We start from the raw sequence: 13,132 nt of genomic DNA, 5'->3' as shown, positions 1-13,132 counted from the left end.
CCTCCTGCAGATGAACCATCACAGTCAACTTGTTGTCACCTGCAAGCTGACTGAGGGCACTCAATCCCTTTCCCCAGGTCATTGATAAAGACATTAAGCAGGAGTGGCCCCAATACTGAGCCCTTGGGAACCCCACTTGTGACCAGCTGCCAGCTGGATGTAACTGCATTTGTCACCACTCTCTGAATTTGGCCATCCAGCCAATTTTTTTATACAGTGAATGCTGCACCTGTCCATGAGCAACCAGCTTGTCCAGGAGAATGCTGTGGGAAATGGTGTCAAAGGCTTTGCTGAAGTCCGGACTGACAATATCCACAGCCTTTCCCTTATCTACTAAGTGGGTCAGCATAGAAGGAGATCAGGTTGGTCAAGCAGGACCTGCCTTTCCTAAACCCATGCTGGCTGGGCTGATCCTCTGGTTGTCCTGCATGTGTCTCATGTACACAGGATGATCTGCTCCATGACCTTCCCCATCACTGAGGTAAATGTAATGATTGCGTGCACAAGACAGCCTCCAACTACCTTATAACATCTGCAAAAGTGGAGCGAGCACTTGATACTTCCTCTTACTGGAAAGGCATGATGCTATTTTGCATAAAAAAGCAAATTGCCTTGCAAGATTAATTTGAAACCTAATTTCTTCATTCTCATTGAAGATACTTCAGTCTTTCTGCAGTGATAAATCTGTTCCAGTTTTTAGGGTGTGATTAGTACAGTGGATTTTTTCTCTTCTTTTGCTCTAATGGTAGTGATATGTAAAGATTTTTTTAAAGCAAGCACACTTTTGGATGATGTTTACCAAAACTGATGGAATGCACCCCTTCCCTTACTTCCGGATGCTAAATATAGGAAGAAAAAATAGAGCTAAACAGGATGGCTGCCTACCTAAGATTAGCCACTAGATGCTGCTTAAACCCCACAGTGTATGGTTCTGCTGTCTGTGCAGCAGCCAGCACCCACAGTGGATAGCTAGCTGTTCCTGTTCAAATACAACACTGAGGCTACAATGAGAATATCCTAAATGCTGAAATACAGTACTTTGGAATGCTTTTTCTACGTGAGGATGACTGTGCAGTGGAACAGGTTGCCCAGCTGATGGTAAAGTCTCCATCCATGGTGATACTCAAAAGCTACCCAGTCATGGTCCTGGGTGACTGGCTCCAGGTGGCCCTGATTGAGCAACAAGGTTGGACCAGATGATCTCCAGAGGATACTCCCAATCTCAATTGTCCTGTAACTCTGAAACCTAAACAGGGCAATATTTTTTTTCCTTCATCTATTAAAATACAATATTTTTAAACAAAAAAAATAGGTAAGCAATGTTTTGATGCATTCAGTTTTTCCCTCATGGTGTTCAGTTCATTTGAATAGAACAGAAAAAAAACCCCAATATTTTTTGTAATAGGCATTCACCTGCTAGGCAGAGTGCTGCACTAGGAAAACAGATCAAGTTATATGTATGATTATTACATAACCATCAAGATAATTTGCTGAGCTTGTAAAAGAAGTAGCTTTGCATGAAGAAGCATTTCTAAAAGCTATTTTTGGTAGCAAATTTCAAGTAAACAGAGCAAGGAGAAGTAACTTCCCATCTATTTCTTTCCTGTTAATCTGTTGCCAACATGATATAATTCTTATACTATGCAAAGTCAGAAACAAGTCTGTTCGAAAATAGTAAAGTTCCCAAGAGTACTTATCTTGCTCTCCAAATCTCTAAAGCCCTTTTGCATTGTTTTTTTAATGTTTAGGGGCAGCGTTCTAAATAGTTTGGTATGAAGCATGTAGGACCTCAAGAATATGTGTAGTGCTCTTTTCCCCTTACCCACAGATGCATCTTACCTTTTGACAAGTGGCTATGGTTGAAGTACAGTTGTAGATCACCTTCAGTCTGCATCCCCTGCTGTCAGTAAAGCCCCAAGCACTGTACTTTTAAAACAACTTCTGTTTTTTCTTAAAACAGGGTTTGGATGTGTATCAAAATCCCAAGTCAAGAGTCAGAAAAGCAGTATTGTGGAACTGTTGGGGTTTATTATGTATTTTTTGCATAATATTTGTATTATTATATATTTTTAGTTTATTAATTCAGTTTAAAAAGCAAGATCACAGTACAGAGTAGCTCTTCACATCTTTCCTTGTGTCAGGAGAATAGTCCTCCAGTTGAATAAGGAATGTAACTGTCTTTTTGACTTGCTATCATGAGGACAGGTGCATTTATTTTCCTGAAAAGTATCCTTGCAACAACTCACAGAATATTGTTCCTGAGGCATACAGAAATCATAGCAAAAATCAGATAGCATCTTAATCCATTCATAACCCTGTCATAGTTAACATTTCAAGTTGAGTCAACTAGGTGATAGTGTGAGGAAAAAACCATAAGCAATTGAGATAATTTTAAAAAGCAGTAAGTATGAATTTTATAGTGATTCAGAATGCACTCATAAACTTAATTCTGCTGTCAAGATTGCTATCAGGCTGATAAAGCATGTTTATTTTACAAAGCCAAAAAATAAATATGTTTTAGAAAACAGAACAAAAACATGCTTTTCATTCTTCAACTGTAGTTAGGAACACAGATATTGATATATTATTTACCAAAATAGTATCAGGGCTTATAAAACCAGTAATTTATGTAGTCTAAAAATATCACTGCTTCTTCAGTAGAACATGAAAGAATTTTTTGGTAGTTGACAGAAAATAATTTCTTGACAGATAAGTTTTCTTTTTAACCCTATTGGAAGTTTCCTCTAGCCTAATTTCTGTTCCTTAACTCTTGCTAGCATGGTAACCTTTAGTTGCATTTTCTGGCAAAAAAAAGTTCCATAAATCAATCAATTTTATCACAGTTTCTGTGATGGTTTTCCTTCCTTAATACATTCATTGTCTTAGGATTTAAAGACTGTGAATGTGCCGTCAAGGATCAGTGTATTCAAAGATTCTCCTAGCTCTTTTATTCAATTATACCACTTTATGCTAATTAGCATCATTGACTTTTCCTCTTTGCAGCAAGATTTGTTCTTCCAGGAGTCAATAAGTTAGTCACCGTACATCTGGCTCCTTCATGTAAAATACACTTCCAGCTGTTGTTCTTGTGCTATTTTGTACCAACAGTAAAAATGCCCTGGCTTTGGGTGCTGGCACTAGGGAAAAAGCTCTTCTGGCCCACCCTGGAGCGACTCTACTCTCCACTTCATCCCACGCACTGGGATGGCTGAGGTCCAGCCCGTGCCCACCTACAGTCATTCTCCAAGAGGCTGGCAGAGGTTGTACACATCAAGCCACCACATGTTACTTTGTAGTGGAGCATAGGTCCTCATGATCGACAGCGCTGCAAACCCCAGAAAGCTTGACATGGGGCTTCACTGGGGGCTCTGTTTTCCTGAACAAGGGAGAGGGAGTCAGAATTGCTGGGTACTCATCCTCCTGAGGATTTTCTCTCTCAGTCCCTTTGAAGGGGTGTTAGAAGGTGTGCTGCCAGCCTCACAACAACCTTTACTGATGGCCGGTCAGAAGATGGAAGCTTTGAGAGAGAAAATATCTGAGGCTCACTGGAGAAGGAAGAGGCAATGCAGATGGTGGACCCCTGAGGGGTAGAGCAGAACTTGCTCCAATTACACCTTTGTTAGCTGGTTTAAGATCAAGCTGAGATATTTTCAATGACCAGTTCCACCAGAATAAACATCTCTGGAGCTTAGGGCCATTCACACTGCCCCCAAGGGGGACAGTCAGTCTATGCTTCCCATCAAGTCACCAGAGAACAATTTAGAGTAAAAAAATGAGTTTTCATTTTTGTCCTCTGCATGAGCCTATTTTACATCACTGTATATGGGTCTTAATTTCCTAACAGAGGAAGTGTGAATGCTCTTAGAGTAACTTTTCCTAAAGAGGTCTCTGTTTGACTTATTTCTTAGGGTTTTGCTGCACATGCAAATTCTGTCCAGAGTATACTAATGTATATTACCTGCTGTATTGAAGTGGAAAATGCTTGCTTCTTTTCATTTTCCCAGTCTTTCAATATGCAGTTGCACTCATTGATGCAATTTTGAGGTTTAAAGGCAGAATTCTGTGCCCTGCTGACCCTACAGTAAGGTTGCTGAATAGAGGGAAAAAAAAGAAAGAAATGAGTAGCTCTAATTTATATAAATTATATATATCATCTATATAAAACATAATTATGTATAATATACTATAATGTTATATGATACAATGCATTGTATATATTTTTTTAATTTAGAATATAAATGTATTCTTATATCTGATAAAATTCTTTATTATTTGTCTTTTCTCTTGCCCAGTGCAAAGCTGATGGGATCAGTAGTGTGGGTCCTAGTCATGCCTTCTATCCTTTCATAGACTTATTTTCTCTTAAAATCTGAGTGTCTCTTTCCACTTAGCCCACCTCGGATCAATTGGTGGACATCAGTAGGATTGTTCTTTGGTTTGAAACCTAAATGGGTGAAATAGGGAGTGGTTTGTGGTTTGGTTTTGAAGTTGTTGTTTAGGGTTTACTTTGTAAATACCTCTTCTCCAAATACAAACCTATTATCCAATGCCAGGTCTCTGTTCCTTTGCATAGGTGGGAAGGGATTGCAACTTGTTTATATCCCTGACCTCTCCAACAAACCTCACATTTATGACAGTTCCCACTCAATATTGTCAAAGCATTCCCTTGATAAGCATCTCCAGGGCACCTCCATCTCCAGTTATGGTGAAAACAGGTGAATACTGTGAGGGCTGATATCTTAATGCACCAGCAACTGCTCAGGTAAAGTGACAAATACACATGTATAGTTTATCTAAGAGAATGAACACTCCTCAAAATAACATTTTACAGTCAGCAGCAGCCCAAACCGAACTCAAAACTGTAGTATGGCAAAAAAATTGATAAGGTAACCCCAAAATGGAGGAGAGAATGCAGGCTAACCACTCTCGCACATGTAGGAAAGAGATTTCATTTCCTAAGTGCACTAAGCATGGCTGTGTCACAGTTAACTCATACCTTTGTTTTTAGTGGGGCTTTTACTGGATGTGTCATACTGTTTCCCACTTGGTCTATTTTCCTTGCCTCCACGTACCTTCCATGATTGCATTAACTTGTTTTCAATCTAAGAAACAGAAGTGAGCAACTTTTTGTTGCTGATCTGCAGCTGCTGAGTGTGATGATGTGGTCCTAAATAACACAAATTCAGAATCACAGTATTAGCTAGTAGCCAATCTTGGTACTTTAGAGCATTTCTGCTTTCTGCTCTGGGATACAAAACATCATATGTGTTTTGCAGTAGTAGCATATTTCCAGCCATCTGTAATTGCCTCCTACTTGCATATGCTTAGTCACTGCGTACAAACACACACCTTCTGCTGAACTTCAGTGAAGCTCATTATGTTTTTAGCCATATGGTATTCTACAAAGGCTCTTTTTGACAATACTAGAACTCAGTAATCCTAAATTACTTCCAAGGAGGCCAGAGGAGACAATGTAACCAAACCATTATTGTATTTACTTTCTCATGTGATCCAGTGACATTTTGGTAGAACTTTTGTTGTCATCACTTTTGCCAAGTAAATGGAAACATGTTGGTATGAAAAACAAATAACAAATTTATTACTGTTAGAGCAAAAATAACATCACAGGAATACTCTAAACCAACACAATTTAATACCTCTTTTACTTCCTCAGTATTTTTATGTCTTAAATGACCCTTCATGCTATTGGTAAGTTAATACTCACCAAAATCATGGAGTACTCAAAGGTGTAATTAACTCTTCCCTCGTATCACCAGCTGGAACCCAAATTGGTTGTCTGTTGTTATCTTGTCTCTGAGTCTGGGGTGAACTTAAACGCCAGGTTGCTGTACTTTGGGAGACCTCTGTCTCCTGAACAGATGTCTTCCTGGGATTCCAACCAACACTTAGAAGTGGGCAGTCTTATACTGAAGCAGGCGTGAAATGGGCATGATATTAATCTTCTAACAAAAATTAGTTGTATTTGGGGAGGGAGAACATGTCTTGGAAAGTTGTCTCACTTCCTGCCAAGATAGGATCCCAGAAGAGGAACCAGATAGGGATAACCAAGATATTTTTCCTTAATCACAACTATCTGGAAATCCCAGACTAGTGAAAAATGTCAGGCTACAGACCATCTTAAGGATTTAAGGATCTTTTCGCTCTCACAGTTTGATAGTATGAAGCTTTTTAAGAGAATTTCCTTTCACCCTTAATTACTTTTTTATTATTTCCATATTTTTTCCAACCTATGCCATTTTATACTAGCTGAACTATTCCTGACATTTCAGTGTTGCTGCATAAGCTCTTTCAGTCCCGTTCCTGTAGGGATGAGATTGCAGAGGGCTGATGTGCCAGCTGCACAATCAGAACTGCTGTCCTGGAGCAGCCTGACAGTACATCATGAGATCACTGCTGTGTAATCTTGCTCCTCTTTCCGACTTCTGGCAATAGAATAAATAGCCAAGTCCACAATTGGTTCGGTCAAAGAATGCAAGGAGGCTTAGTAACCTGATTAAGAATTTATAGTACTTGTCCATGATGAAGAGGAGATCTATTGCTGCTTGCTGTTCCTGTTTGATCTGCATCCTGGCTTTGTGAGAAAGATCCAGCTTGTTGCTAATATCCAAAATGAATTGGCAGGCTTCTTCAGGAGAGCACCCAGCATATTTCTAGAGTAGGAATATCATTGCATGCCACATCTTGCAGGCTCAACTAAATTCTGTGGAAAAAAATTACAACCACTTCACAAGACAGAATTTTAGAAGCTGTTTTCATAGAATCACTTGGGTTGGAGGGGACCTTAAAGATCATCTAGTTCCAGATCCCTGCCATGGGCAGAGAGGGAAACCTTGAGAAGACCAGGCTGGTCAAAGCCCCATCCATGTTTTACGCAACAAAAGGGTTTACCTGGCAGAAGTATGTGGCCCTGATGCCCAGAGAAATGCAGCTGTAGTTCTGTGGCTCTTGAGCCTGGCTGGCTGCACTGGTGTGTTGGAGCTGGTGATGGCACAAGGGACCTGGGAGCACCCTGAGCTGGGTGGGGAGACAAGCTCAACCCCACCCCCCATCAGTAGAGCAAATCTGGATCCATTTATTCTTTTGATGAACTCTCCATCTTTGCTTCAGTTCTCTATCTAGGAAAATAGCTCTGCCCTATGAAAATACCTCAAACAACATGAGATGGTCAAACACGAAAGTATTGGGGAACACAGAAGCACTTAACTGGCTAAATGGCGAATGTTGTAGTTAAGATTTTATGTTAGTATTTGCATAAAATACTGTAATTATGTTGACTTGATTAAAATACAAGCCTTTCAGGAACAAGAGCGAAACATCTTGTGTCTGCACTGAGGCTGTAGAAATAATTCTTAAGATGACAAATAATAAATGCCTTTTATAAAGCAACAATATAATCAGCTGGATAAAATAATGAGCTGTTTTGAGAAATTATCAATGGACAAAGCAATCCTAAGGGAATAAGAGGCATTAATTAACGGAGAAATGAATGCCATGCATGACAGCAGAGGGAGTTTCTGCTTATCCTTCTCTAGGTTTGTATTCATGAATTGCACCTCAATTTGGCTGTGGGTATTAATTTTGTTTTTGCTTTCACATAGTGAGACTAGAAAAGCACAAGGATATGACAAAGAGAACAGACAATATTGGAAAAAGGCCCAGTAAATGCATATATTTTAGTAAAATACAGGTCCTTATACTTGATAATTACATGGACTGAGAAGCATAGGAAGGGAAAGAAATAGATCTCAGTAAATATCTGGTATTAGATGTAGGAAATCTGATAAAAGAAGGAAATTAGAGAGGCTTTTAAAACATGGCTGAACTACCTGCTGAATGCTGGTTATTCGACACATACTTAATTTCTTTGCATTAAATCTAAAATAATGCAAATAAGATTTGAACTTGATACTGCATCAGTTTTAGGAGAGATGGATTGCTTTTCTGGCTCCTCTGCCAGCCTTCTCGGGACTTCACCTCTGCTTTTAGTTTCCCGTTCACAAATGGAATTCAGATTACTTTTTCCCATGCTCTTTTTGTCTTCCTTGGCTGTTTAGACCAGAGATGTTCACACTTTTGTCATGTTCTCCTTTTCCTTTTGGTTTTCTCCTGCTCATTGTGGAGAGTAAGAGGTGGATGCTTATCCCCTCCAATCCCAGGGTGGATTGTGGAGGAGATATTTCCAAACAGCCTCTAAGAGCAGGATAGTAGGTGCAGGCTGAAGAGTCCTATGGAGGCAGGGTTATCGGTGTGGGAAGGATCAATGGTTACAAAAGAGCTGGGGTAGAAAGAAGAGAAGCAGCAGAAGGAATCTTGTGCTTTATAGCATGTGTCAGTGTCTCCACAGGAGTGAGGGGTATTGAGGGTCCCCCAGTCTCTTTTTCTGCACGGATTTCTCAGTGCACCTCTGTCCTACAGTCTCACTTCTGCCCTTCCCAGTGCCTCCCACCCTGGCTTTGGTTGACCTGAACGGCTGAGAGATTTGTTTGGATTTTCTTAAAAGGCATAGTTGGCCCACCTTTGCGTGCTTGTCTAATTATAGCCCTGCATGATTAGGGCTTACTGCAGGGATGACTAACATCATGCACCAGAGTCTACGGCAGAGGTAAGATTTACTTGTATACAAGACCTTTCCTGTTCTTATTATCTGTGTACATGTAAATGTTGGTCTTATACGAAATGGTGGTGGTGTAGTAAGAGTAGTTCTGGAATCTGCTTCATGTCCCTCTGGGTAAGGGCATGCTAACTTCATCTCAAATCAAATGCCCTTTCTTTGTGCCAGTCTTCTGTGGTCTTCTTGAATTAGCAGGTATCTATCCTTCCCTTGCCTATGAGCATTGCACAACAGATCTGCTATCATCCTTGATTTCCTGATTCCAAAGCACTGGCATCATTTAAGCTAACACAGTGATATATTACAAGGGAGAAGCTGTGTGCATAAGATGTGTACATCTCTAGAAGTAGGTCAACGAGATCAGAAGAAAATGGAGGCAACCAACACAACTTTTCTTTCCTTTCAAGTGCTTATCATCTGCTTTTCTCTATTTCATCATATTTTACCATTCTTTGCAAAGCAGTTACTTGGCATTTCTTTGTACTTACAAGTGTGCAGAGTAAATTTTGCTTGGGTATTAATGTTTTGAGTCCGTGCTGCCAGTTTACATTACGTGTCTCTATGCCAATACCGCTAATGGCTCATAGTTTCCAGCATTTCAGTGACTACTCTCAGGACACTCTTTTTCCCAGATAAGCCAAGGATTTGCATGCTTCTATGCCTCCTGGGCACTTGAAGCTCTTATGTACAGTGTGGAAAATTGAAGATTATTTTCATTTCAGAGACTAAGATAGAAGACAGGGAAAATATTCCAAACTTACCAAAGTGTGCATGAAACCTAGAATCATAGAATGATAGAATATCCTGAGTTGGAAGGGGCCTACAAGGATCATCAAGTCCAACACCAACCTCTGGCCCAGAAGCTTATTTGAAAAACGGCTCTAAATTAACTCAGCACTCTTTTTCTTGCCCCAGATATTCTATTTCTCCTTCTAGTCATTAGGGTAGGCACAGGGGGCTAAATTCAATCCATTGAGAGAAGCCATTATAAGGCTTTTCCATTAATTATGTCCCACTCAAGTCTTCAAAACGAACTGGCCTTTTCTTCAGAGGCAGATTTTAGCCAGCAAGAGTCACTGCCTTGTCCCACTGTGCAGCCATGGGTTGCTCACACAGCCAGGCCCCTGCAACAATATTTATAAGCTCTTCCACCTCTAACATAATAGTTTGCTCTCCGTGTTCTCCTGGGTTGTTGTCCCCCTACCCCTTTGTCTGTACGCTGTGGAATAAGTTGCCTTAGACACTTCAGTGCCTGAGACACTTTGCATCCCTGGCAGTTCTGATGGATGGCTTTGGAAGATGGTGGCTTCACAAGCCTTGTCCAGATGTTGCTGATTTGCCTGGTAAGTGTTACTGCTGTGGCCTCCTAAGCATTTGCTGTTCAGTTTTGGCAAAGCAAGGTTCATGCTTCTTTGTCCTTTTCATTTTCAATTGTTCTCTGAGATTTTCTAATTCACATTTGATACAGAGCTCAACTTTCCTGCATATCATGTATTTGTTTTTAGTCATGTTAATGTGTATGGAAGTTACAGCAGTTTCTATTGCAAGACTTTGAGTCATGCATGTGTTTTCCAGTATTTAGTTTATTGTTCTTTTTTGTTTCTTGCTTTTCTTAAACTTGAAACCTGATCTTAAATCTTCCAAAATCTTTTCATCTTCAAGATAATAGATTTTACAATTAGTCATTAAATTACTGACATAATGCACTTACTGGAACTGTCTGGAAATGATGTTTTGCTATTTGGTTGTTTTTCTTGTAGGTTTCTGAAAGGTATGCTGATCTCATTTATAACTGCTTAAATACAGAAAGACTATGCTGAAGGCAGAGAAGACACTCTCCTCTTAAATTTGTGTGTTTAGGATAAGAATCCGGGCCCACCTAGTTTTAACTTTAGCCTTCCTTTTTTGGAGTGGAAGAAGTCACTTTCCTGTACAGTGATGATTAATAATTCATACATCCCAAAACAGAAAATACATTTGAACAAAAGCACTCCTTGCAATTGCTATTATGTGTTTAGAGGTGATATTTTTTTTTCAAATTTATTTCTTTCTCATAATCCATCTCTGCCAGGGGAACCATAATAGAAAGAGCTTTGTTACTGCAAAATAGCATGATTAGATGCTGATATTTACTGAGCCCTTTGTTTGCATATTAAAAATATTTGACTTCCACTACAAACCTGTACACCCTGAACTATGTGTGGAAAAAGATGTTTGTTTCCTTGGAAAAGTACAGTGTCAGTAAAAGCCATTTTAGAGCTAATTTCTTTCCTCCTGACACCCCTATCAGAAAGTGCAGAAGAACGTTCCAATCAGTGCCTTACCTCTCTGCTATCTTGAGACTTTGGGATTCATGGAACTATACTCCTTTAAGTGTTTTTAAAAGTCTGTGCCTGCCTTTTATTTGGAAAAACACCTCAAAACCTCTTGTGATAATAGCATTGCAGGCTGGGCTGATAGGCTAAACAATCAGTTTTGAACAATAGATAGAAGCACAAAATTTAAAAGTATCCCTGTGTATGGAAATGGAGCAAAATGCCTCTTCATACATGTTCACAAATGGTGTGGAGATGATTATGTTGGTTCGACGAGCTGCGGAATGGGATGGAGGCAGAGTGCTCTCAATCACTGCTAGCACAACAGCGTATTTATGTCAAGCCATGCTTATAGCAGGTCACATCAGAAGGATTGCACATAGATACTTGTTCATAAGTCTTTACTCTTTCACTCTGTGTCGCTTAAAGCTTCTCCTTCTACCACTATTGTACTTCTGCTTCATTCATGCCTCTCATCTTCTTACAGCAACCATCCTTTATGGTTTGCCAGTGGCATCAGCCTTGACATGTCATTTGTCCTCATCTCCCAAAAATCACCTTTGCCTGTTCCTACACTCTTTCTATCCATGTGGCCTCTGCCTGTTCTTCATGGATGTCATCCCATGGTTACGGGCTGAGTACAAGGCTGTCTTGACTAGTAAAATAATTTTATTTTTTATTTTAAATTCATGTTTCATTATGCCACTAAGACTTTATTATCTGAAGCAGACATAGTTATCATATAATTTCAAGTTTGCTTTTCCTTTTGTCAACCCTACACTTCCTTGTCTGTCAGTCTGTACTTTTTAGTGGGCCAGACCTCTGGAAGCAGTCACTGTGTAATGTAGAGTTCCCAGTTCAGCAAAGTACTTGACCATATGATTAACTTAAAGCATCTACTTAAGACATATGCTTATGTGCTTTGATGATTGCTTTGCCAATTTCTGTGTCTTGCTGGGAAATACTACAATAATAATGTGCCAAGAATTTGACTATTAGACAGTTGTTAATGAATATACCAATCTGGAATATTTGCTTTTCCAAATAAGCTTTTGCTATACCTTCTCTTTTTTGCATGGAATTTCATAACAAGGAAGTTTAAGCGATGATTAGCTGCTGGACTTAGTTATGCTAGCTAATAATCTTGTGACAGATCTCTTTATAATTGCAAAGGGATAAACTGCAGAGGAAGAGAATCAAGTATGGAGCAATAATAAAGTGAGATGACTTTTCCTCTTTGATTGACATCACTCCAGCATAGCCAGCGCCAAACCAGTGTAACTGAGGAGAATCCAAATAACATTATTTAGAATTTTGCAGTCCAAGCTGACCTAATGTGCAGATTTTGTTCCAGCAAAGATTTTTAGAATGCAACTATTTCTATCAGAAGATACTGCAGGAAGCAGGAAAAGAGAGAAATTAAATTTATCCACTTGCTTACAGAGAGAAAGAAAGTGAGATGAAATTTCCATTTTTTCCTTTGAATGGGTTTCCTGTGGGGCGAAGTTGGTGGGAGTGTTGTGCTCTTGATGAAAATCTGGATCCTCACTCGAGCCATGCTCCTGCTAATTTTGCATCCACATTGACACTGACCATGCCTTATTTATGCCTCCCCTGATGGGGGAGAATTTTAGAGTCTTTGCCAGGAGTCCGAGAGACAAGCGGGACTTTCAGCCTTCTCTGCTTTCAGATAGTTGTTTATTAAGTCTTACCAGAGAAATAGAGCCACTAATGTGACCCAGACACGGCACAGAGCAGAGAATGCAGGAGAAGGCCCAATTATGAAGATTTACACAGTCTTTTAAAGGTAAATCACCCAATGAAAACTTAAAAGATATTTTCACTTTTCTTCCAATGTCTAGTAAATTGTCTGGTCACATAGACAGGAACTGCAGAATTCTTTATCCAATGATCCCAAACTACTTCTACTGCAGAATATGGAGTAGTAGTAGAAGAAGAAGAAGAAGAAGGTCTGGAGAACACCAACAATCCTCCATTTTGAAGTTTTTTGCTTTTATCTATTTACTGTATTAACAAACCCAAAACCTCTAAATTTTTCACTCTGTGACAATCTTACATAATATTCTATCACCTAGTTCACACCAGTGTAGATTCTAACTCTTCCCAGAGGGTAGGCAGTTTTCTCCAAGGACGAAGGTCAAAACCAGTGTTGTCCAGGGGGGTA

This window comes from Coloeus monedula (genome assembly GCF_965178545.1).
Source record: "Coloeus monedula genome assembly, chromosome: 3".
Lineage (NCBI taxonomy): Eukaryota > Metazoa > Chordata > Aves > Passeriformes > Corvidae > Coloeus > Coloeus monedula.
This window is presented reverse-complemented; position numbering follows the sequence as displayed.